At 42.8% G+C, this 23,536-nt stretch overlaps 1 protein-coding gene across 4 annotated transcripts in view; it reads left to right on the top strand.

Moving 5' to 3' along the window:
• Positions 1-23,536, top strand: part of ASTN2 (astrotactin 2) — a 1,008,266-nt gene that overhangs the window by 175,577 nt on the left and 809,153 nt on the right. The window lies entirely within an intron of this gene.

Raw genomic sequence — 23,536 nt, 5'->3', positions numbered from 1 at the left:
TTTGTGTATCAATTTAGAGGTTTGCAAGGCTTTTTTTTTTTTTGTTTTCAATTCCAGATTCCTTTTGCCTCTTAGTTCAGTGAAATGGGGAGAACAAAGCTTTAGAAAACATGTTATTTTGTCTTGTCTGTACCATGCACTATGCCATGCATCAAGGAGATAGTTGTAAGCAAGCAGATGTGGTCTTTGTCATCATGAAGCTTAGGGTTGAATGGGGGAAGTGGACTAGTAAATACTCATGCAATATTCATTAAAATACATGAAACACACGATTCTATGTAGCACAGAGACCTAGGCAAAGAGTGGCTGGAGAAGGTTTCCAGAAAGCAGCAGAGACCTAAAGAGCAGAGACCTAAAGAATGGGAAGGAATTAGCTAGGCAAAGAGTAGTGGGAAAGAATGTACTAGGCAAGGAGATGGTGTGCAAATACCAGGGGACAGAAGTAAGACTGTTTCAGGATTATGGTGAGTAGTACAAATGAGGAAATTTAAAAACCATAGAGGGAAAGAGACATGATTGATCAACCAGTGCATTCAGGGTGTGCCTGAAACCTGAAACTGAGACCTTCTGCCTCCTGGCCCTGCATCCAGCCTCTGTGGCTGCAATGTGGGTCTCCACCTTTCAGGAAGCAGAAGGATGTCGTTAGAGGAAGAGTCTGGGTGCCTGGATCCAAACACACAACTGAGGACTAGATGGAGTAGGCTCTGTCTGCTGAGACCTCAGCAGCCCTGAGCCCTGTCCCTGTGCCGCTCTGCAAACTGGGCCTCCCGCCACTTGAAGATTAGTCACAGATGCTGCAAATGCATCCACAATATTGTGTCAAAAAAGACGTGCGGCAGCATTTGGATAGCAGGCTTATTAGCCTGTTATTATCCATTCACCCAAATATTCCGACTAATCAGCCTTCAGATGGGCAGGATTAATTGGTTACAATCCTAGCACTGGGCACATCTAATTGAAATGGATGCATTCGCCTTTCAGAACAGACAGCTTATCCATTGCCATTACACAGACAGCATGCCCTGGCCTGTGGATTTTGCTGTCAGGGTCATTACTGTGGAGGCCACGGAGGATGAATCAAGCTCTTTTTTTAGTTTTGCTCAATGCTTTAGCCACCTTCTACTTGTATCATGATATGTCTGCTGCATATTCATCTTCCCTACAGGACTGTGAGCAACTTGAGGGCAGGTCTGTATTCATTGGCATTAGATCTGTGTGCATATAACTGAAAAAAGTCAAAATAATCATGCATTAAACAAAATGAAATTTATTTTTCTCTCACATAAAACAAGTTGATGATAGGAGAGCTTGGAATGGTATAGCAGCTTCACAGTGTCTTCAAGGACCTAAGCCAGCCATCTTTCCTTCCTCCATCCCTCCCTCTCTTCCCTCCCTCCATTCCCTCCCTCCCTCTTTTCCCTCCCTCCCTCCCTTCCTTCCTTCCTTCCTTCCTTCCCCACTGTCCTAAGGTAAGACCATGTGGATCATCCTTAGACTCACATGGTCTAAGATAATTGTAGGAAAATCAGTTATCATGTTCAGTACTCAAACAACAGGAAGGGAGAGAAAAACAAATCGATAATAAGGCATACCTTCCAGATGAGGCAGTTGGCTTTAAGGAGCTTTTCTCCCAGTATGTATATGTACATCTCAGTGGCCAGAATATAGTCACCTGACTGAGAGGTAGTTGTTAGTTACAGGTGTTCTATATTAGTCTGTTCTTATACTGCTATAACAAACTACCCAAAACTGGGTAATTTATTTTAAAAAAGGGAATTTTAATTGACTCACAGTTCTGCATGGCTGGGGAGGCATCAGCAAACTTGCAATCATGGCCAAAGTGGAAGAGGCACGTCTTACATGGTGGCAGGTGAGAGAGAGCATGAGTGTGTGAAGGAGGAACTGTCAGATGCTTATAAAACCATCATATCTCATGAGAACTCACTCACTATCATGAGAACAGCTCATGATAGTGAGTGGGAGACACTGCCCCCATGATCCACATCCTGCCAGGTCTCTCCCTAGACACATGGAGATTAGGAGGATTACAATTCAAGGTACGATTTGGTGGGGACACAAAGACCAACCATATCATGGTTAGGTGCTAAGCATGGGCTGGTACTAAGGAAGAAAGGGAAATGCTTATTGGGTAGCCACCTTAAAGTATCTGACAGTGTCTGGGTCTGAATGTGCTTCATTATCCTTCCCAAGGCCTGCCCTGTACATCATGGGGAGGGGTGGGGGGGTTAAGAATTTTAGTTGGAAATAAGGATCAGATAAACATGCTATTAATGCCTGCTCTGCTATTTACTAGCTGCCTAGCTTGGACAACCTTCATTTAATTCTTTGAGCCAAGTGACGTTATGATGGTAGTAGTCACACTGACCTTGTAGGATAGTTACGAGGATTAAATGAGTGAGTTCCAATAAAACACTTAGCAGGGCTTCTGGTACATACTGAGGCATCAATAATTAATAACTTCCAGGATTATTAATGGTTGTCATTATCACTGAAAGAATTGTAAACATGAATATTGTATCCTATTTTAAACAATTCTGTACTTGGAGTGAGAAGACCTATGCTTAAGACCAGCTTAATTGCTGGGTGGCCTCAGGCCAGTTGGTTAACCTGTTTGACACTCAGTTTCCCTTCTGTAAAATAAGTCTAATTCAGTCTGTTCTCAGTTATGAGAATTAAATAATTACTTTCTGACACACAACAAAGTACTATACAATTATTAGACTGTGTTTTGTAGTGAGAAAACCACAGTGAGAGTCAGACAACATAGTATCACTCCTCAGCTCTGCTACTTCTTAGCTATGCAACTTCGTCCATATCACATGACCTTGCTAAGCCTCAGTTTCCTTATTAGGAAAGAAGAATAGCAATATGTTTCTTGCAAAAAGAAGGGAATTATCTATGCAAATGTAAAGTGCCTGAAAAATGGAAGACTCTAAATAAATTACAGCAACAATTATGGTGATGATGATGATGACGATGGTGACGATGATTAATTAATATTTATTGAATGAATGAATAAATGAAAGAGTGCAGGAATCGACAAGGAAACTGGAAGGCTATAGTTTAGTGTCCTTCCTCCAGAACCACACAGAGGGTGACACAGAGAGTGGAGTTCCCTGTGAGATTCCAAAACACACTTTTGCTCTGGGCAGCTCCCAGGGTACTTGGTTGGTTCCACACACCAATGGGGACCACATAATATGTATCAAGGGACTCCCTTAGGCAAGTCTTCTTATCATGTCTCTGGAACAGCAGGTTTTTCTACCAAACATCATCTCCAGTCATGCTTAGGCCCACTTGCTTCTTCTTGAGAATCGACTTGTAGCAGTGGCTAAACCCTCCATGATGTCTCCAAGGCCACCCATATGTATGTGGCTGGCCAGGGTGCCATAAGGCATTTATTATGCAGAGGGTGTGATAGTTATATTATTATGCTTTTCTCTTCTAACAATGGATGATAAAACCTTTAGGATGCTTCCAGCCAGCATATCCCTGTTCTGTTTCTGTGTTATCCTTGCTTTTCCAGACTCATCCTGACTTTCCTTTATTAGGTACATCAAGTACTAAGAACTCAGAGCTCATTTTGTACAGGGAGAAACTCAATTATATCCACCAGCAGAGTGTAAAAGGAATGGAGGTTTGAGATATATTTATAGGTTATAGCCTCTAGGTGGAAACTTGCCAATTTTCAGCCCAGCAATGTATAGGAATGCTTGGGAGGATGTAGGCTATGTCCAGGGGAACCATTCCAAATAGGAAACATTCTCTAAGAGGATTTATAGTAATGTGAATGTCAAAGTAAGCTCCATGTTAAATGAAACTAATTGGACCCCATAGGACAGAGGTTGTGAACTGGGAGCCCAAGTCCATATCTAGGCCACAGATGAGTCTCATTTTGTCTGCAATTGGGCACTCAGCTAAAAAAAAAAAAAAAAAAAGACTTGCCAAAGGAAGTTTTCACTGTCAAATTTCATATGAAAATATAGGGGTGTGTCTGTGTGTGTGTGTGTAACTTCCATGTTCTACTCAGTCTACATTTTTGGATGGTGACAATTGGCTGAATTTCAGTAGCAGATACTTCTTTAGAAGGATCACATGTTCTCTAATTTGTGGTACAGTCCATACCACTCCCTAATCTTGTCTGCTATGATACCCTACTCAAGTCCCCATTTATGTGCTCTACAGAAGTGGTCCCCAAACCCAGGGCTGTGGATCAGTATGGTCTGTGGCCTGTTAGGAACCACATGAGTTGAGCCACTGGTGGGCAAATGAGCATTACTGCTTGAGCTCCGCCTCCTGTCAGATCAGCAGCAGCATTAGATTCTCATAGGAGCACGAATCCTATTGTGAACTGCATATTCAAGGGATCTAGGTTGCACACTCCCTGTGAGAATCCAACTCATGCCTGATGATCTGAGGTGGAACAGTTTTATTCCATAACCACAGGCCCCCCATAAGTCCATGGAAAAATTTTCTTCCACGAAGCCAGTCCCTGGTGCCAAAAAGATTGGGAAATGCTGCTCTATAGGTCTTTGTGTTTGGGCCTCCTACTTCAGAAGATTTTCCCTGCTTGAAGTGATGTAAATGTCAAAATGACCTCTAACTTGAATGAAACCAGATGGATCCTTTAGAAGGTACTCCTGGTTTGCAGGAGTGCAGTTGTCAAATTTTCTTGTAGCTAAAAATGAACCCAAACTAATCCATTAGAAAGAACTCATGAGTCATGCCGACTCCGAGGAGCTACTGTGTCAACTCTGAAAAGCATCAAAAGGACAGATTCACCTCAGTGGAGTTTTGTTTATTTGTCTCAGTTCCTGTCAGAGCGAATGGTCCCACTAGCTTTGAATGGCCTTAGGCTTGGAAAGAGCAGCTGGCATAGAGAGAATTGTCCTTTTCTCCCTCTCATCTTGAGTGGCTCTTTTACGATGGACAAAGAGGAAGCCCAGAAAGGCTCAGATGGAAAGGAGGATTGTAAACCTCAGGACTCAGTCAGTCATTGAGAGAGTGTGGGCCTTATGCTAAAGTTTCAAAATATGCGGAAAATGAGTGCCAAGAAAATAAGGTGTGGAGTGTGGAAAAGAGTCTGCAGAAAGCATGGCTTAGGTCCTAAGTCAAGCCCCACATATGCCATGTGAGTTTGGGCATATTCTTTGGGCTTTAGACTCCATCTACAAAATGAGGATTGGAAAACCTCAGGAAACACTTTCAGAGATCCTTATTAAGGAGAAAAACTGGCCCACATAGCTAAAGACAGAGGAAGACTGAAGGGCAGGTCTGTAAGAAGGTTTATCTATGGGGTAGCTCCAGTGTCTGTTCTGAATTTATAGCAAATGCACTTAATTATTCTCACTGTCTGGTGTCTTGGTTCTCTCCTATCTGGCCTTGTGGTACCTCCCTAATCTTACATCTTTCTCCCGTCCCCTTTCTTACTCTGCTCTAGTCATGCCAACCTTATGATTGGCAGGCCAAGTGTAACCCATTGAAAGCGTTGCTTCAGCTTGCAATATGCTGTTTTTCTTTATCCTGGAAGAATCCTACTCAAGGCTCGGTTCCTCCTTCAACCATCCTTGTTCCCTTCCGCTGTCACACACACAGTCACACCCAAAGTTGACTGGTTTTTGGGATTCAAATCTCAGCTTTGCCACTTACCAAGAGTGTCACAAATTTATGAGGAAGACAGGACAAGGAACATGGTATCCCAACTCTTTTCACCATGTCACTGAGCCACCCACTTTACCAGTGACCCATCTTAGTCACCAGTGTGACCATAGACAGATTACTTAAACTCTCTCAATCTCAACTTCTGTATTTATTTTTAAAAAGTATGAAACTACAAATGGCCCCTGACTTACTATGGTTTGACTTATAAAATTTCAACTTTCTGATGTCTTTATTGGAGTAATAAATGCATTTTTGACATAAAATGGGTTTATCAGATGTAACACCCATTGTAGGTCAAGGAACATCTGGAATGCTTATCTCATAGTGTTGGGAGAGTTAAAGGAGGTAAGCATACTAACCACACAATTCCATTCCTGGTACCTAGTAAACACACAGCAAATGCTTTCTTTATTTGTAGAGAAAGGACCACATATCTTTTTGCATTCACTTACATGCCTGAGCCTGGCATATGGAATGAACACCAGTCTAGGATTCATGGGGGCTTTATGTTTGGGCCTGCACTCTCCTATGAGCTCTGTGATTTAGGCAGTAAGCTTAACTTCTGTGAGCCTTGGCTTTGCCTTCAAAGAAATGGAAATGGTTCTCCTAGGCTTTCAGAGAGCTGCTGTCTGCATTGCTTGGGCTAATTAATGGAGTTGGGATGGAGGGGGGATATCCCTTGAAACAGGAGTAAACACCATGCAAATGTTAGCTCTTTATTATTATTCTTAACACCAACAGCTTATTTTCTCCAATGGCAGCCCAAAGCCACTTGCTGCCCTGACAGTAGTGGCCCAGATGTTGCCAACATCTGCCTGCTTCTCTGGGCTCTCATAGAGAGAGAGGGGGAATAATGGAGTGATGAAGATCCTATTATAGAAACTTGTGGACAGGTTTTACCACCTCCTCCTGTTGTCTCTCCCCAACTTGTAATCCTCTGGGGAGAGGGGCCACTTCTCATTCATCTCTGTGCTTCAGGTGCCTAGCCCAATGCCTGGCATTTGGAGATGCTTAGGAGACCCTGCTTACATTGGTTGCAGGGACTCAGAGCTGCCTTTTGCTAAGGGGATGATGCTGTCAGCCAAGGGTGGCAGGGCCTCTTGGTTCCCCAAATGAAGAAATGACAAGCTTGGGATTCAGGAATCTGAATCCGCTGCTGATTTTCTGTGTGACCTTGGACAAGGCAGATAAACTCTCTAGGCCTGAGTTTTTACATTGATGAAGTAATGCATCTAAAGTTCTGCAAAGAAGAACATGCTGCCTGGCTGATCCTTGGGTGTGGTGGAATATCTTATAGCTGAGAAAGACTGGAAATATTTTAATATGTGCATGTAAACAGAGCATTATTTCCCTCCACCCATTTTTTGCTTGTTTATTTCTACTTGGGAGAGTGGTACCTTACAACTTGGAGAAAATTACTGTTGGGGTGTTATTGGGTGCCAGAAACTTCACACACACTTACTAGCCAACTTAATCTTTATAACAGTCACTGGAGCTGGACACCAACATTCACATTTCTCTGATGATTAAACTGAGAATCAGAGAAGAGTCCACTCTCTGAAGTCACGCAGCTGGTCAGTGAAAGTCAGTGAAAGAGTCATCCAAAATTCTTCCCAGGTTGCTCCATCATCAAGGAATAATCAGTTTCTCATCACTGAAGGTGCTCAATGAAGGGAGGGCCAACTGAGAAGAGCTTTGTGGAGGAGATTCACCCATAGCCTGGGCCAGAGCCAGAGCGGTTGGCCTTGGATTTATCAGTGTACACATTCATAACAGGTTCAGCACTGGGAGGACCCTTGGAGATCATCTGGTACAATCCTCTCCTTTGTAGATAGGAAAATTGAAGCTTTGAAATGGGCAAGGACTTGACCAATGTCACTTATTAGCCTCCTGGAGTTGAGCTGACCTGGGTTTGAATTCTGTCTCTGTTACCTATATCCCTGACATCTCACTATCCCCCAATGAGTGCTGAGGAGACCCACTCTTTTCTTGTGGCTGTAGACACCCATGGCTAAACCAAAGGACCTAAGGAAATCCCCGGGAGCCAGGAGGGCCAGTGCACAGGTGGGCCTTTGCCCTTCCTTCCTTCCTGCCACAAGGAACGCGGGTATCATTATGAAAACAGCCTCTCCCCTCCTTCTAGGGAGCCAGCTTGCAATTGGAGCTACATGAAATGGTGGGTTTCACTGTGCAGCATCACTTGTGTCACCTTCCCTCAGCTATGACTAGTGGCAGCCCCACTGTCAGCCACCTTGGGAAAGACAACTGTGTGTCTCCCGGGAGATGAGCTAGCCTGAGAGCAGCAGCCATCTATGAGTAAGAGGGAGGAAGCACCCAGCACCAGCATCTCCTCTCTGACTCCTCCCATTCCAGATGGGGGCCTGGGCCCACTGGGAGGTGGAGTGAAGTGGAACACTGTGAGCATGGCACACAGGGCACACAGGCAGAACTCAGCCTCGGCTGAGTGTGGTGGCTCATGCCTGTAATCCCAGCACTTTGAGAGGCCAAGGTGAGCAGATCACAAGGTCAGGAGATCGAGACCATCCTGGCTAACACAGTGAAACCCTGTCTCTACTAAAAATACAAAAAATTAGTGGGGCGTGGTGGCATGCGCCTGTAGTCCCAGCTACTCGGGAGACTGAGGCAGGAGAATTGCTTGAACCTGGGGTGTGGAGGTTGCAGTGAGCTGAGATCACACCATTGCACTCCAGCCTGGGAAACAGAGCAAGACTCTGTCTCAGAAGAAGAACTCAGCCTCCAGAGCTGTTGGGTTCTTGAATAATACACAAAAATTCTGAGGTGCTGCATGAATCCACAGTCAGCCACAGTCCTGGAACAGTACTAACTGGGCTCTGTGATTGCTACCACCATGGGGAGGTCCCAAAGGCTTCATCCCTGGGCCAGAGGGCAAGAACTCAGACCTTCTTCCAAAAACCCTGACCAAATATTCTAATATTTCTGAGACTCAGTGTCCTTACCTATAAAAAAATAGATAATAATGGAAACTATTAGGTTGGTGCAAAAGTAATTGCGTTTTTCACCACTGAATGTAATGGCAAAACCACAATTACTTTTGCTCCAACCTAATATTTCAGAAGCGTGTCTTAAGGATTAAGTAAAATAATTACTCTAAGTGGGTAGGGCAGGGGCTGGCAGATAGAAAATGCCAAAAGAATGGTAGTCTCACCCACTCCATGGTCCTGGCATTGTTCCACATTTTATAATCGGAGACTGGCAATTGGATCTGGACTAATGTCAGGTATACAACACAAAATAACAACTATCCCTATATTTTTTGCAATTCTGGGATAACTCCCTTTATTGTTGCTTCACGGATCATAGCTAATATTTATGTAGCATTTACTAGGTGTTAGACACTATAACTAGGACTTGACATATATCACCTTACTTTACAACATCCCTATGAATTACATAGAATTATTGTGTTCATTTTATAGGTGAGAAAACTAAGGAAGAGAGAGGATACCCTTTGCATGGGATCAATGGTAGAGCTGGGAGTCAGATTTAGGAAATGGGGCTTACCATGCTCTATTGAGCTTAAAGTGTTCTGTCCATCCATCTATCCATCCACCCATTCATTACTGAGCAATTAGTATGAGACTGACACTATTTCAGACACTTGAGAGCAGAAACACCCCTACCCTCATGGACCCTACAGTCCAGCACAGAAGGAGAATCACATGTCACTGCCAGCCCCTGGGGTCCTACATCCCACCCTGAGCTCCCTCTTCATTGCTTATCACATTTTTTTGAACAAGTTTCCAACCAATCTATAGTGTGGCATTTTTTCCAATGCCCATCTACTGCCAACTTCTCTCCATCTCACTCCCTCTGGCCCAGGGATGAAGCCTTTGGGACCTCCCCATGGTGGTAGCAATCATAGAGCCAACTTACTACGGTTCCAGGACTGTGGCTGACCGTGGATTCATGCAGCACCTCAGAATTTTCGTGTATTGTTCCAGAACATTTTAGTCCTCGTGTTTTGGTAGTGATGGAAGGCAGTATCGAGTGTGGAGTTCCATCCGAGTTGAGTTTATTTCCAAGCTCTGTTGCACAGTAGCCATGGGTCTTGGATAACTCATTTGGCGAATGTGCCTCAGTTTTCTGGTGAGTATAATGCTACTTAGCTCTATTCCCTACCCCAACACACCTATGTCACCAGATTCCCAGGGTTAAGAAAGCCACAGCTGGATTAGGATGAACTCCAGGCCTCTGAGCTCAAGTCGGAAAGAACTGCCTTTAGTTCTCTGGAAATGTTATTTAATGTATCTGAGATTCAATCTCCTCATCTGCACAATTGGTACGAAAATATGTTTTCTCCCTATTTCACAGGTCTGCAAACTGTAGGGCCAGGACCAGCAAAGAATATGAGTGCCTCACTCACTTTGGACGTAGAATTTAAAGGGTTACCTATAAACTCAGGAATGCATTAACTTGTATGTTTTTTTTAAAAAAATATTGCATTGAAATATTATTTATCTTCATTACTGAGGTTTTTGGAACCCATTTAAATTTTGATACAAGACAAGTACCCACTTGCCTCACCCTAGACCCAGCCATGTGATACAGAGCTGCTCAAATGAGATACTAATGAAGGGAAAGGCTTTTAAACCTAAGTGCTGTGCAAATGCCATTTTGTTGTAGTAATAGTTTATTTTACATTGTTTGCTTGTAGTTGCAGTAATACACTTTTAGATGAGAAGAATTTTTTTCTGGAGAGCAGGATGATTTTCTGAGTCTTAGAGGTCTGGGTTCTAATAATAGGGCTGCTATAGATTAATTTCGTGACCCAGAGCAAATTGTTTAACCTTTTTGTTTTCTTATCTGCAAAATGGGTATGTTAACACTGACCTCACAGATTTCCTATGAGGATTGATTTGTTCTAATAATGCATTCAATTTGTCAGTACCAATAAATGACATGCAATAGGGGCTTGGAAAATAAGATTTTATCCCATTTTTTAAAATTTTTATTTTTATTGAGACAGAGTCTTGCTGTTATTGGCCTGGGCTGGAGTGCGATGGTGTGATCTTAGCTTACTGTAACCTCTGCCTCCTGGGTTCCAGCAATTCTCCTGCCTCAGCCTTCCGAGTAGCTGAGATTATAGGTGCCTGTCAACATGTCCGGCTAATTTTTGTATTTCTGGTAGAGTCAGAGTTTCACCATGTTGGCCAGGCTGGTCTCGAACTCCTGACCTCAGGTGATCCACCTGCCTCAGCCTCCCAAAGTGCTGGGATTACAGGCATGAGCCGCTGCACCCAGCCTTATCCTTCTTTAAATACACTAAAACAGCAGACACCGATTACTTACCTAAAACCCTTGAAATCGCTAATATATGGATCATCTTTAAACAGCTTTCTGTCTTGAGTCTGACAATGGAAACAAACCTTGAAATGGCCACCAAGGGGCCAGGTTCTAGTCCTGGCTCTGCCACTAATCGTGCCTGACCTAGAAAAGGCTCTCATCCTCTCTCAGCCTTGACATTCCCTTGTGCAGAATGAAAGAGTCCTTTTTTCTAGCTCTGCTCCATGGAGCTCTAGAGATTTCAGATCCCAACCTCCATTTAGACTGGAGCAGCGCCTCTTTTATGGCTTTATTCAGAAATGGATTTTCAATTAAAATTTTTCAAAGGAAAGTATACAAAAGCAGTGATAATCCTAACAGTGTCAGCTAACCTTAAGGTCTCTTAGTTCCTGTCAGTTCTGACATTTGGAAAGTGCGATTTTAGTTTAGAAAGACGAGTGTGTTTGCCTCCACTGGGTTTCCTTCTAGCTGCTGTTGAGCATCTGTTCAGCACAGTAGGAGACACATGGCCGGTTCAGGAGGGATTAGCTGGCACTGGAGAGGCGTGGAGGAGAAATGGGAGGGGAGAGCTTGGTAAGGTGGTCTGAATATGGGAAGCACGTCTGTATTGTCTCTGCTGAGTTATTACTCTTACCCTCCAACCCAAACACAATCTGTCCCTGCCTGAGGCTCCCTTTTCAGGCTGGTGGCAGGCAGCTGAATACCACTGCTGCCTTTGCTGGTCTGTGGGAGGAGAGAGGTTGACTCTGCCCTCTTGCCCTCTGCCCATTTACGTAGTCCATACCATCTCATCTAACTCCTTCTTTCTGCTGCTCAGCTTTTGGATACAACACACTCCAAAGTCACCCTCCTGTTGCTGAGAGATATGGTCCATCAACAATTTTAGCAGGGAGTCATTGATCTAAATAGAATCTTATGAGAAACTCCAGTTCATAGGACAGATACATGAAGCATTTTTATAAGAGTAGAGTCCTATCAAATGTGCATTTTATTTGCATGAATTAACCTATATATTTTTTATGAAAGACAAGAGACACAGAAACAGAAATTTAGGGAGTTAGGTTATTATGGCCACTGTTACACTCAATGAGCATTGATAATCCACAGTGAAGATGGGATAGAAAACACAAAACTGCTTTCTTCCTTGGTCGGTCTCAGTGCTCACTGTTCAGTGATCACCACTCTGCCATAAGTACAATTCTTTTGTTTGACTATATTCTTTTTTTAAGAAAAAAAATTCAAGCTAATTATTTTAGGCACTGTCAATAAATAGAAGCAGGGACATTTCAACTGGATCATAAAAGATGAGCAGAAATTTGTTAACAGACTTCAGTCTTTCTCTGTAATTTGATGTTCATTTTGGAGTATGTTTAGGTTGTGTATGTTTGGATGCACACACACATATACTTATACATAGATAGTCCTTAGTAATTTGCGAAGCTTTTTCATGAGCATCATTTCATTGATTCTCCCAACCACTGTGGGAGTCAGGGAAGGTAAATGATTGTTGCCACTTGACTGATGAGGAAAATCAGGCTAAAGCGGTGTTGAGTGACTTGCCCAAAATCTCATTAACAGGATTAAGTTGCCAGTTCCTGGCTTCCACTGAGCCTGGTACTGGTTTAGGTCCAGCAATTTTGTTTGATTTCCTGCTTTGGAGCGAGGAACGCATGCTCCGGGGAACTAGAAGCAGGGCCTCCTCTCAGTTGCAGCCCCTCCCTGATTTCTTCAGGAGTTTTATTCTCAGCCTGCTCTCTGACCCTCAGAAGGACACAGAGCCCTGGATGCAGGGAGGCTGTGAGATTGAAAATGGAAGAAAGCAAGCTCCAGCTGACCTCCTAGAAGACTTGCTTGTTAACAGCAAAGAGAGGAGCTCCAGAATCCAGGCAGAGCCAGGGAAGGAAGTAGATAATGCCAGAACTCATCCCTGAGCCGAAGGAAGGAACAACAGATTGAAAGTGTCCTCTGATTACCAAACATGATGAATGAGGAACAAAAAGGAAAAAAAAAATTCTGTACCTAGTTGCATCGCAGTGAAATTTCAGAACTGTATGGATAAAAGGGGGAAAATGTAAAAGCTTTTAGAGAGATAAAGTAAAAAAAGAAAAAAAAATTGCTCCCAACAAAGGGAGAAGAGACAATAGAGTTTCTGGTGAATGTAATAACAGAGCAATTTGCTGAGAACATTCTTTGGACCCAGGTAATCGTCATGGGATTTGTGGAAGCCCCATATTTTCTCCACTTGAATTGAGAACAGTTTGAAAGATTAGTAAAAGGAGTAAAGCAGATCGAGATTAATGTTTTGCCTTTATTACTGCAAAAGGTTAGTTTGGAGGACTTGGCAAAAATGGGTATTTTCCCACCCAGGGTAAGTGCTGAGTGCCTGGCACCCTCTCACATGGGAATCTGTTATCACAAAACAGAAGGGGTGGCAGGGCAGAGCAGAAGGCTGCTTTTGGAGGGCAGCTGGTTCCTACGGCAAAAGAGGCAATGAAGGGAAAGAGTTATGCAAGCTCATGGCCTCATTCCAGATCCAGTCTACCTTAGTGGGGAGGAGTAAAGGATGTTGGGCAAGAGAGAGATTTGGGGGAAATTTATCTTGATCAAAACCTGGGGTGTAAAGAAGAAACATTTCCTAATAGTATTCAGAGTGTTTACGTGCACATCTTCACTTAATCCTCAAAACAAGACAATACACTAGGACCCTCATGATGCCTATTAAACAGATTAGTAAAATGAGGCTCCTAGATGCTTTTGTAATTGACAGTTACCTTTTGCTGCTACTTTTGTAGCAGCACTTACCCTGGGTGGCTTTTGTAATTTTGTAATACAGCCCCATGGAGGTGTATTACAGTTACTCCAGCTCTGTCTCCACAGATCTTCTAATCCCCTTCTGTGCTGCTTCCCCGAGTGCAGGGCCCTGAAAAGCAATAATGATAAAGGGGAGGTGTGCTCACTTAGTGGCCCTCTGACAGCCCAGGTCAGCATCCTCTAGGTCAGGACAGAGAACAAGGAAGAAGCTTGTGAGCAAAATAGATGAGATTCTTATGTTTGTAATGGCCCGAGAAGTGGGATTTGAACACCACTGGGATTCTTGAAAAAGAAGCTATTCTCCTGCACTTCCTTCTATCCTCTCTCACCTTACACTCTCCCCTCCTTTCCATGCTCCCTTTATTCCTCACTCCCTTCCCACTCTCTCTGCCTCTATTCTCCCCTTTCCAAACTCTCCTTAAACCATTGGCTACTTGGACTTCACCAGTGACAACAAGCTCCTTCCCCCTTTATCCTCCCCAGATTCCACAAATTCCACTTCTGTTTTGGATTTTAAATCAATTCAAACCAATGTATTGATTATTTTGTTGTATTTTTACAATTATATCAGATTTGTTTATCCCCATTTTCTAGATACAGAATAAAGTAACTTGTAAGAGACCACAAAACCAATAGAGTAGCAATAAGATTTGAACTCAAATTTCATGGTTTGAGAGTCTGAGCTTTAACCAAGAAGCTACACTGGCAACACAAATAAGAAGGACTAGTCAGGGATGGCAGGTATGTTGGCAAATGTATGCCAAAGAGTGGCCTAGGGCCATTGTAGACAGCTGTGATCTTGGCAATAGTCCTGGCTCTCTATTACTAAGAATTTCTACGGTTTTCATCACTCAACAGAGTGATGCATGTAATCCTAAAGTAGATACTACTGCTAACATCATTTCACAGACAAGGAAGATGAGATATACTGAATCAATTGACCTGCTGTGATCAGAAACTCAGAGAGTGCTGTAGATAGGATTTAAATACTCTTCTGCTCCCAGACCAACCCTACCTGATGAAAAGGTCTCCTGCAGGCTTATTTAAAGGCCAGAAATATGTATTTTTAATGAGCATCCCCAGGTGTTATTTATGACCAGGCAAGTTTGGGGATGATCAACTCTATCTGGGAGGGTCAAGAAGATACACAAGCTCTGTCTTAAAAGGCGAGTGGAGTTTACTGTGTCAGAACGGATTTGTTGTATATTTTGTATTGCTTTCAGTCCACAGCCTTCTCTGTGGAATCTTTCATCATTGCTGATGATGTTACCTTTCCATGATGCATGCACTGTCCGCTCCCTCTGCCTCAGAATAGCCACTGAGGAATGAGAAAAGAGGTCTTATTTTCATTCTCTCTTAGACCTTTTCTTTCCTGGCTCAATCTCTTTGGTTCACATACTGTGGGTTGCTTCAGTGACTCTTGGAACTAAATAATGGACCTAGATATCCTTCCTCAGCGTAGGGGTTTTAATAGTGTCCTAACATAATTGATGTCTACCCAGAGCCCCAGAATATAATCTTCTTTGGAAATAAGGTATTTATAGATGTAATTAGTTAAGGATCTTACAATGAAATCATCCCTGACTTAGGGTGGGCCCTAAATTCAATGAGTGGTATCATTGTAAAAAGAAGAGGAGACACAGAGAGACACAGGGGAGACGAAGGTGATTTGAAGATGGAGACAGATTGGAATGATGCTGCCACAGGTTAATTCCAGGAGCCACCAGAAGTGAGAAGAGGCAAGGGAGGAGTCTCCCGTAGAGCCTTTGGAGGGAGCTTGGCCCTGCTGGTACCTTCATTTCAGACTTCTGGCCTCCGGATGAACTAAGAGAGAGAAATATCTAACGCTTTAAGCCACTCAGTTTGGGTGATTTTTTTTTTTTTTTTTTTCAGCCTGAAGAAATTCACACACCCAGATTCCACAGAGGCTCAGGATCAATAGGACTTTTTTTTTTTTTTTTCTTTTTTAAGGTCTTACCTCAAACTCCTGGGCTCAAGCAATCCTCCTGCCTCAGCCTCCTGAGTAGCTGGGACTAGATGTACACCACCATGCCTTTTTTTATTTTTATTTTTTGTAGAGATGGGGTTTCACTATGTTTCTCAATCTCCTGCCCTCATGAAATTCTCATGAATTGCAGTTTCAATCTCCTGGCTTCATGAAATTCTCCCGTTTCAGCCTCGCAACATGCTGGGAGTATAGGCCTGAGCCACCACACCTGGCCAGAAATAAAGACTTTCTCTGAAGTGGTCCCAATACCACCAGTCCCTATTCCGCCTCAATCCATTTCCTCAGGACATGCTGGTTGGTTCAAAACACACAGGACTCTGAATGGGCCAGGAACCCAGGCTAGTTGTTTTTGAGTAAGCCCAGACCCCTCACCGATATGGGTTGGAGATGGCTGTGTGACATAAACATTTATTTCAGTAGCTGTGGAATTAAGTTCATCTTCATCTAATTAATCTGAAGTTTAGATAGTTCCCAGGCTCTTCCAGACCTCATCTTTCCAATCTCAGGCTCCATGAGTGCTTCAAATGCTGTCCTGTTGGGTGGCAGGTTGGGGACGCTATCACTGACCACTTAAGGATACAATGTGCTGGAGCTTTGAGTTCCTGTATTTTACCCTGGGATTGAGTTAAAGAGACTGCCGAGTCTTGGGTAGCCCAGCTAGAGCTGGATATGTGGGTGGGTCTTGGAAAGCAATAGATGTACAGCCCAAGGGAATGTGGGGAGCAGGACTTGGAGATCCACCTTGGGGCGGTCCTGAGTGTGACAGCAAGATCTCAGGAAACAGATCTTGAGGTTCAGCACTCGTGGTAGGGCTTGGGGGCAGGGAGCATTATCAGTGTTACAACTGAGATGTTCTCTGAACCAGGAAAGAAAGCATGGTCTACCAGATTCCCCTGCAGCCTGGGCCCTGGGTTGCCTGTCCTGCCAGCAGAGGTGGAAATTATCTCAGGGATTAGAGCAGTTATTAAGCGAAGGTGGTAGGTAGCTGGGCAATTGTCTCTACTACCTGGATTAGTCAGGAGGTATTGAACTTCATGGTTTTTTTTTGTTTGTTTTGATTTGTTTTGTTTTGTTTTTTGAGATGGAGTCTTACTCTGTTGCCCAGGCTGGAGTGCAGTGGCACCATCTCAGCTCACTTTAACCTCTGCCTCCCAGGTTCAAGGATCCTCCTGCCTCAGTCTCCCTAATACAGGCACGTGCCACCATGCTGGCTAACTTTTATATTTTTAGTGGAGTTGGGGTTTCACCATGTTGGCCAGGCTGGTCTCAAACTCCTGACCTCAGGTGATCCACCCGCCTTGGCCTGCTAAAGTGCTGGGATTACAGGTGTGAGCCACCATGCCTAGCCTGAACTCCACGTTTTTAAATACTCAGGAGACAAAGGGCCTCAAGATGAGAAGGAAAGAATGAATCATACCAGCTCAGCCTTGGTGGGTACATCAAGGACACTGGCCAGCTTTTAATTCCTGTTCCTATCATTCCACAAACCACCTCCCATTGGCTCCTGTCTCTTTTCCCTTCTCATTGATGGGCATCTTATGCTTGACTCTCTGCCCCTAGCAACTAACTTTCCAGAGGTTTTCTTGATCAGGCCCAGTAGGGGAGATCCTGAGACCATCACAACATGCCTTCAAGACAATTGGCAGCTACAGCATCAATGCTGGAAAATGGCAGCAAAACAATGCCTCTAAGAGACCCCTATTGTGTGACTTGTAATAGGTTTTGAAAAATGTTGATGGATAGATGACAGAAGTATCAGAAGTATTGGAAAGCTGGCAGATTTGCAGCTTTGTTTCTTTTGCGCTTAAGTTACTCTGCTTGAGTTACCTGTGGTTTTTGGAGTCCCTCTCTTTAAAAACACCTATTTACAAAGTTCTGATGGGTGTAAATTACTCTCTAACATATATAGTTCTTTTAAAAACATGATTATCAATGGAGTCCTTACATAAAGAGGAAAAGGCACCTGTTATTGCTGATCATTTTAAACCTGGGGAAGCTGAGGCTGAAAAAGGTAACATGGCTAGCCAAGAAATGTACAGCTAATCAGCCAGTCAGAATTTGGACCCAAATCCAGTGTTTTTTGAGCCACATTATTGATACCGTCTTTCACTAAAGTCCTATGATTTCCATCTAGATATAGTAATAGTAATAACAAATAGATACAGCTATCAATTTGCTTTCTGTGTAAAGTGATTGTGCTTGAGCAGTTGCATCTGACATCCCTTTCACCCCTTTACTTTCTGGCTCAGTATCTCCTAAGTATTTATAAATAGATAAATGACTAAACAAGCTTGGAATTCAGACCACCTCTTCCTCTTTGGTCCAACAACAGAGAGAGAGGAGTTAACAGCTAGTTATCACATTTATGTCTTCATTGTGCCTACATTACCCAATACCCCTTACCTGGGCACCAAAAGGGAACTAAAAGCAATGTTTTCTTTATACACTATATATCTTCCAGCCTTTTCAGTCCTGGAGTATAGGTTGAGGATAGGATTGATAAATAACTCATATCTAGTTCTTGTCCTTGAGGAGCTACTAAACCATTCTGAGAGACATCTATCTATTTACTCATGTATTCATCCATCCAGTAATCCATCCATCCATCCACCCATCCCTACATCCATTAATCTATTCATACACTCCAAAAAGAATTACTAAGCATTGACAAAACGTTAAGTGCTGTTCTTGGTGCTGAAGACAGTAATGAACAAAACAAAAGGCCCTACCTTATGGAAGTTCCATTCTATTAAGGCCATGAACAAAGTTAACAAATTAGTGTGTAATATAATAAAAGGGAGAGGTAAGTGGTGTAAAGTTAAAGCAAGGAAAGGAAATAGAGATCTGGTGATGGAGACAAAGGTGAAAGGCACTATGGTAGAGCAGGTGCAAAGGGAAGCCTTCAGCAACGTGACTCTGTCTTGGTGATAGACCAGCAATCCCTGACCATTACCCTTACCCACACCAACTCCCCTAACCCCCACCCATGATTTCTAAAGAACTCCCCTAACCCCCACTCATGATTTCTAAAGAAGCCAGCATCAGACCCACTATGCTGCCAGCTCCCTTCAGAAGCTCCCTCCCCATATGAAACTTATTTTTCATGTATTAGTATTGACCAGGCTCTCACTGTCCTCCACCCTCCTCTCTTTTCCCGACTTCTGACCTCAGAAGGCTTTGCTTTTGGCATAGTATTTTAAGGTTGGCATAATATTAGGGATCTCACATCAGCCCTGTGAATTTGCAACACATTCCCAGGGAATAATGTACTGAGCAAAGGATGCAGGCTCTTCAATCTGCCGACTCTCCAGACACACTGAATGTTTCAAGATGATTGTAGCAGCATGCAGTAGACAAACTTAGGATTCTGGAGCCAAATGTGTGTCCTGTCACTGACTTTTCAGCCCTGAAGGGCAAAACCCCTCTTGAAAGGCTCACTTTTGTCATCTGTTAATGAAGTTAGAAATGCCTAGTTCATTTGCTTGCTATGGCCACCCTGTTAAAAAACAAACAAACAAACAAACAAACAAACCAAAAAACCCTCTTTATGAGGACCTGTGAGCTTTCTGCAAACTTCTTTTACTTTATAAGGGGCTAAGGTAAGGACTGGGACTTAAGTTTCCTGGTTTCTTTCTCAATATGTTTTTCCTCTGCCAGAATTTCTTAAATCATCTTTTGTTGAGCATTATAGTATTCTAGACACTGCGTTGGATTCCTTTTTGCATTCACTTGTTTAATTTTCACAATAATCTATTTCAGTGATGAAACGTTAGTCTCATTAAGATGAGAAAGATGAGGATCAGAGAAATTTAGTAGCCTATCCAAGGTTCCATAGGTGGTAAATGACAGCACAGGCACTCAAACCCAAGGCCATCAATTCCAGAGCCTGCACCATTAACCACTACACAGTTTAGCTGATTATCCAGTCTTCTGTCACATTTTGGGTATGAGTGTACTTGATTGGATGGGCATGTTCTTCACACCTTTGAACTTGATTGTAATTGGAATTGCAAGAAAAATCTTTTTTATCCTCACTTTCTCTATGTTTTTCACTTGGAAGCTGTGAGAAACTCTGCCCCTTACCATGTTTCCCTCTTACATGGAGCTTGCTGAACTATGCATTGTGATAACTACCTGCTTACTTACCTGTTTCCACAAACCAACCGTGAGTTCTTCAAGGGCATACCTGTGTATTTCTAAATCAAGGCAGAAGGTTTGGTACAGGGTCAGAAAATTACAATAATAGTAGTAAGAGTTAAGCCAATGACTACCATGTACTGAATGTTTTATGCAGGTCAAGGGCTATGTGACATATTTTACACATATCACCTTATCCAATATTCACAACAGCCTTTTTGGTGAATGGTATTATTTCTGTATTAGAGCTGTGAAAACTGAGCATCACAGAGAGAATGTCCCAAGGTCCCATTACTGGTGGGTGGCAGAGTAAAAATGGGAACTTAAGTCTGCCTGCTTCCAGGTATGACCTTACCCTGGGGGAATAAGTAAATCAATGAATGAGGGCAAAGCTCCTCTCTGGCCACTTGGGTTCATCTGAGTGTATATATATACAGCTTGGCCAGGCTGGTCTTGAACTCCTAACCTCGTGATCCACCCACCTCGGCCTCCCAAAGTGCTGGGATTACAGGCGTGAGCCACCGCGCCTGGCCCATCTGTGTATTTTCATAACTCAAAGAGTGGGAAGAAACTCAATCCTCCTAAAGATGTTTTCCCCTACCTTCTCCATTCACCCGTCCTTCAGAGTGGGATTTGTGACAGAGCTTGAGAGGCCATCTGAGGACATGTAGTGGGATGCTGACTTGTGTTAAATGGCTCATGCAAATTACCTTCAGCCTTCTCTTACAGACAGATGGAGGACTGCCAGACAGATGTAGGTGTATTTTGGTCACCTGCCCTTAGAGAGGCATTTATGATGGATTTATTCATTCTTTCTTTCAACAAGTAATTGAAGATCTACTACTATGTGCTGTGTACCATTCAAATTCAACCAGAAATAAATAAAACCCTGCCCTTCCTTTCATTGCCTCTCAGTGTAGAAATACAATAAATACATAATGAGGGCTACTCAGTATCAGACACTGAGCTGGATCCTGGGAAAACAGAGATGATTAAGAACACCCTCAATGGGCATTAGGGTGATGGGAGGGGGTCAAACTATGATGCAATCTGCTGCATGCTCTGGCGGACAAAAGCATGAGTCACTGCAAGACCTAACAGGTGGTACTTAATCCAGTCAGAAAAAGCAGGTTTCAGAGAACTCATGACCCATTAGCTGAGGCTTAAAGGACTCGACAAAGAAGTGAGGGAAGGGTATTTCTGATAGAGGGAGCATGAGCAAAAGCACAGAAGGGTTAAATGGTGTGAAGGATGCAGCATGGTTAACTGGTTTAATATATGCATTTACACCTGTAATACTAGGCAAGATGTCATAAGAATATATGTATTTCATCTCTTCCAAAACTCTTTCCAGTTTGCCTTTGCTTTTTTAATTTTCTAGAATATTAGAGCTGGGATGGCTGTTAGAAACCACCCAATCCCACCTACTCACCCCAAAAAGGGGAAGGGATCACAATCACAGTTTGGAGCCTGTGGAAGGAATGCAGCTGGGAAACTGTATAGAGAATATCTGATTGTATAGTGGAGGGGAAGTAGTGGTTTCACCACTACTTTGTATCAAATTTTTTTTTTTTAGGAAACAAGATCTTACGTCAATAATAAAGATCCACTACTTGCAAGCTATTAGCTAACTGTGTTATACGCTGCAATCTCATTTAATCTTCCACAGATTCTCCCACTTAGGTGTTAGTAACCCAATTCACAGATGAGAAAACTGAAGAAACTCAAGTGACTTATCCAAAGACATATAAGTCAAACAGACATAGATTTGAGTTATGACTGTACTAACAAAAAGGTCAATAGACGAACCTATGTCTGTCTAACTTATGGGAAAACGCTGGTGTCTCCAAGCATTCTTTAGCTTTCTCCTTGATAAATTTTTATAGAATTCAGTATGTCCTCCCAGGATTTTGACCCTGTTCTAATCTGATCTAAAGACGATTAAGGAAGATTGAGCTGGGGGGTAGTGGGTGGAAGGTGAAAGCATTCCAAAGAACCAATGTGGTTTTACTTTATTCCTTTGGCATTACCTTTGGAAGTAAAATAGTATCTCTAATAGATACATGGTAAGTAGATGATTTTTTTAAGAGAGAAATATGTTTCATTTTCTATAATGGGACTTCTTAAATAGGTCACCCTATATCTGTCTAGAGGCAAAAAAGAAATATAGGTAAATATAGCTAACTATGGATGTATTCACATAGGTGTGAGGATATTTTTACAAATGTGAATACATACATAATCACATGTATACATGCAAATTCTTATTTGTTGTGCCTTTTTCTTCTCTTATTGTTCACACATGTAAATGTATCTCTTCATTTGATTACATGCTGCTATCCTGTATAACTTTCTGGAAGATTACTCAAGAAAAAATAAGACGTAGATAGATAGGTTCCTCCCTAATCCAGTGACAGAATCTAGACCTCAGTGTCATTGTTGACACCCCCTTCCCCACCAACAGACACAAGTCTTCCCATCCTGTTAGCTGACCTGCCACTTTAACTCTCTTAGTTCTGGTCTCATCATCTCTCTTAGACTAGGGATTCTCAAACTCTGCACTATTGACATTTGGGGCCAGTTAATTCTTTGTTGTATGTGGCTGTCCTGTGCATGCGGGATGTTTACAGATTCCCTGGCTTCTGTCCACTAGATGCCAGTACTCTCTCCCCTAAGTTGTGACAACCAAAAATGTCTCTATTACCAAATGTCTTTTGGGGGGCAAAATTGCCACCAGTTGAGAACTGCCATCCTAGACTGTTGTTAAAATCTACCTCAATGGTATCCCTGTTTTCAGTCTCCCCATCACGCCCACTATGATCTTTCCAAGGTATACAGCTGATTTTGCCACCCTACAGCATAAAGAAAATTTTAGATGCTCAGTGCCTAAAAGTTTCTAGATCCTTATGCCTTTTGCAATATGTTCTGAACTTTATTATTACCTTATTCTCCAGCTGCTCCCTTGAGACAGTCCCAGTTTCTGAGATAGTGAACCCACGGTTTATTGGGAATTGCCCCCAGTGGAAAATCTTATCATATATATTTTCTACTTGGTTATATGGTTTTAAGCAGTCTCTCTTCTAAGTCTCCATTTTTTTTTTCCATCTGTATACTGGGCATAATAATCTAACCTGTAAGCCAGCTAAGTAAAGAGCATCAACAATTCTAATACAAGGTAGGAAATGCTGAAGATCCTTAAGTGAGGGTTAAGGCGAAGCAGTGTGGGAGTGCAGAGGATAAAGAAATTCCTTCTGGCTGCACCTGGGGAAGGGAAGAGCCTAGGAGTTCATAAAGGAGATGCATTGAAGTTAACAGTGAAGTATGGGTGGTATTTGGATGTGTAGACATAAGGGTGAGGAATAAGAATGAGGGCATCATTCCAGGTAAAGTAAATGGCTTCTACAAAAACACCTCAGGAGTGAGAGTTTGGTCCCTGGCAGCCACAGTGGCATGATGGTGAGAACTGGTGATCCACTGGGCCTTCTCTTCGCCACTCACCTAATGACAGAGCTAGTGGGAAAGGAGGCTCGGGCTCCAGGTACTCTGACAAGTCTCCTTTCAGGCCCCAGTCTC

Source organism: Hylobates moloch, unplaced genomic scaffold (assembly GCF_009828535.3).
Source record: "Hylobates moloch isolate HMO894 unplaced genomic scaffold, HMol_V3 SCAFFOLD_10, whole genome shotgun sequence".
NCBI classification, from domain to species: domain Eukaryota; kingdom Metazoa; phylum Chordata; class Mammalia; order Primates; family Hylobatidae; genus Hylobates; species Hylobates moloch.
This window is presented reverse-complemented; position numbering and strand designations above follow the sequence as displayed.